This window comes from Oryzias melastigma, linkage group LG7, assembly GCF_002922805.2.
Source record: "Oryzias melastigma strain HK-1 linkage group LG7, ASM292280v2, whole genome shotgun sequence".
In the NCBI taxonomy this organism is placed as follows: Eukaryota; Metazoa; Chordata; class Actinopteri; order Beloniformes; family Adrianichthyidae; genus Oryzias; species Oryzias melastigma.
Window position 1 is genome coordinate 13,403,205 of NC_050518.1, and position 2,610 is coordinate 13,405,814.

At 42.6% G+C, this 2,610-nt stretch overlaps 1 protein-coding gene across 2 annotated transcripts in view; it reads right to left on the reverse strand.

Annotated features, from left to right (window-relative positions):
- The window catches only part of fgd (faciogenital dysplasia), a 61,353-nt gene that overhangs the window by 38,244 nt on the left and 20,499 nt on the right, over nucleotides 1-2,610 (reverse strand). The window contains exon 1 of one of the 2 annotated variants that reach the window (XM_024293504.2): nucleotides 64-556. The exons of the other annotated variant lie outside the window; for it this stretch is intronic. The gene's annotated coding sequence lies outside the window, so the exon portion shown is untranslated. Of the gene's footprint in view, nucleotides 1-63; nucleotides 557-2,610 lie in introns of those variants that run through there. 2 annotated transcript variants of the gene reach the window in all.

The following is a 2,610-nucleotide window of genomic DNA, read 5'->3' on the forward strand; positions in this document are numbered from 1 at the left end:
ATTAAATATTAGATAGGCAAAAATATGGAGCGCAAAGATGGTGAAGAAGCAACCGTAACTCACCAGTCTAACTCAGTTTAGCCATTGACCTTCAGTGTTTCCTCGTCTGTTTAAAATCTCTGCTTAATCTCTGTTGGACACAGGAACAGCACAGAGAGCAGGTCCGGTCCAGTGTGGAGCGGCGAGGATCCACCATCCGAAGCGTGCTTGAGATTTCACTTCTACACACGACATGAGGCTGCCGCTGCTACTACTACTACTACTACTCCTCCTGCTCGCATTGATCCTGCCCAACCATCACGCTGCCCTCTCCTCCTCCTCTTTCCCTCCTCCTCCTCTTTCACCTCCTTCCCTTCAGCGTCTACACACACGCTGTCCCTGCCCTAAAAAGAGGGAGAGTGATGCGTTCCTCCTGTCCGACACTCTCCCCATCCCGATCCACACCATTCAGAGCAGAGGACTAAACAATGCCTCCACCGCCGCCGCCGCCACCGTTTGAAAGGAGCAGCCCTCAGTCGGCGATAATGTCTCCCCAGCTGTCACCATGGAAACAAATGACGGCCCCGGACTGGCTGGGGGAGAGGGGGGCAAAATGGATGGGGGGTGGATTGAGAGGGAGGGGAGAGTTAAGTGAGAGGAGTGGAGGAGGGAGAGAGAAGAAGAAGTGGTTGAATGAACGATGGGGGAAGTGTGGAAGTGGGAGTGGGTGTGACTGCATAGTTGTTGCACTGGTTGTGTGTCAGGATACGAGCAGGAGAGCGACGCGTTTGGAGGCAAAAAGATTCAGTGGGAAAATGGAGTCTGATTTGTCATAATCAGGGGAAAACAAACAGCTTAATTGATACAAAATGCCACAAAAGTCGCTAAAAAAATTATTTTTTTTGCTTCCAAACACCATATTTTGTGTTCTATTTGGATTCAAATATGAAAAAATATTATTTTGAAGCAACACAACCTTAAGTTATTTAATAATTTATTTAATAATACTTTAAATACTCTGACATGTTGTTAAATTATATTTTACTGTCAAAATTAAGCTTTTTTGATAATCTCACACAAACTTTGTGTCATCTTTTGATCTATTTTTATAGTGTTCCCAGTGCTCTTTTGATTATGCCGTTTGCAGCCAAAATCAAAAACATGTCATATCTAAGACATAAGTTTTTGCAAACCAGCAGGAGTTCATTGGTAATGGAGTAGGACCTGGTGGCAGAAAAGGTTTGATTACTCCGAGCCTCAGCGTAATGCCACTGTGTCTGCCACACATTCGGCTTTAGCTCACACAGCTGCCCCCCGTTGTCACGGAAACTCTCAGGATCCCATCACCTTAGGACAACTCCCAACTAAACAGGACCTCAGCAAAGTATAATAAATAAAACGCCTAAAACAATGCATACAAACACCAATAAACAAGACGCAAATAAGCAACTGTCAAGTCGGGTAAGCTTTAAATCATCTGTTATGGTCACCGTTTCAGTGATGTCCTGCTCTGGTCCACACCGCCTCACTTACTGAGCCCAGAGCGACTGGAGGTTGTGAAATTTTAATTTAGGAATAAAAGCACATGTTTTTTTTAGTCAAAAAGAGCTTTCAAGGTGACAAATCATGTTATGCAGTTCAAAGAGAAGCTTTGACCCCAGGAGATGGGTCAAATGCGGAGAACAAATTTCACACATCTAGGTGTGCAACAACTGGGACTTTAAGTTTAGAGTGCATTTTGACATACCGTAACTCCTTACATGAACTATGTGAATTAGCTGAACTGCAGAAAATAAGGGTTTTGGGCTGGTAGGCAACACTTTGAGGCAGTTTTAACCAAAATGCAACACATTATTGATATAAAGTAGTTTTATATCAGTGAAAAGCTGCTTTTTCTCTGTGACAGAGCTGATTAACGTTGATCACGTAAAGAAGCTGACTGCAAATGTAAAGCTGCAATGTAAAAGTCTTAAAAATTTTTTAAAAATCTGAACACTTTTGTTGATATCCTTTAATAACGCGTTTAGCCTCTTTTGACCCATTTAAAGTAATCCTGAACACCAAAAAAAGTTTCAATAAAAGTGGCTACAACTCAGAAATCTTGTGAAATTTCTGCTTCCGACTAATGATTTTCAGCTTCCATCTTGTCTGCCATCAAGTCTCTGAGTTGTGAACCGCAGGTGCGGAGTAAACCCGCCCTACTTGAGAGGCCTCTGGTCACATGCAAGATGGCGCCAGAAACAATCTCTAGCCGGAAGCGGAAATTTCGCAACTTTAGCCAGTTGCGCAAGGGGAAATTTACTAAACTTTAGGAAACCCTTTTGAAAATGAAAGGGTAAACGGCGAAATGCCACTTTAGGATGTTTTTTTGCGGCCGGCACCAGCAGGGGGAGGGTCTTCCAGCTATCAATTTTCGATTGCCATATTTTTTTCTTTGTGGCCAGATTCTCTTGCCCTACTTCCTAACATTGCTAAAAGCTTGTGGCTTGCCGTATTATGTCACACCTAGAAGCTTTTTCTATTGGCACTCCTGATTCACAACAATTTGAATAAAAAAATGTTCGTAAATGTAATTTTAAGCTTAATTTTCTTCATTCATGTTCTGTCATCATTAGAGAAATGCCACAAGAA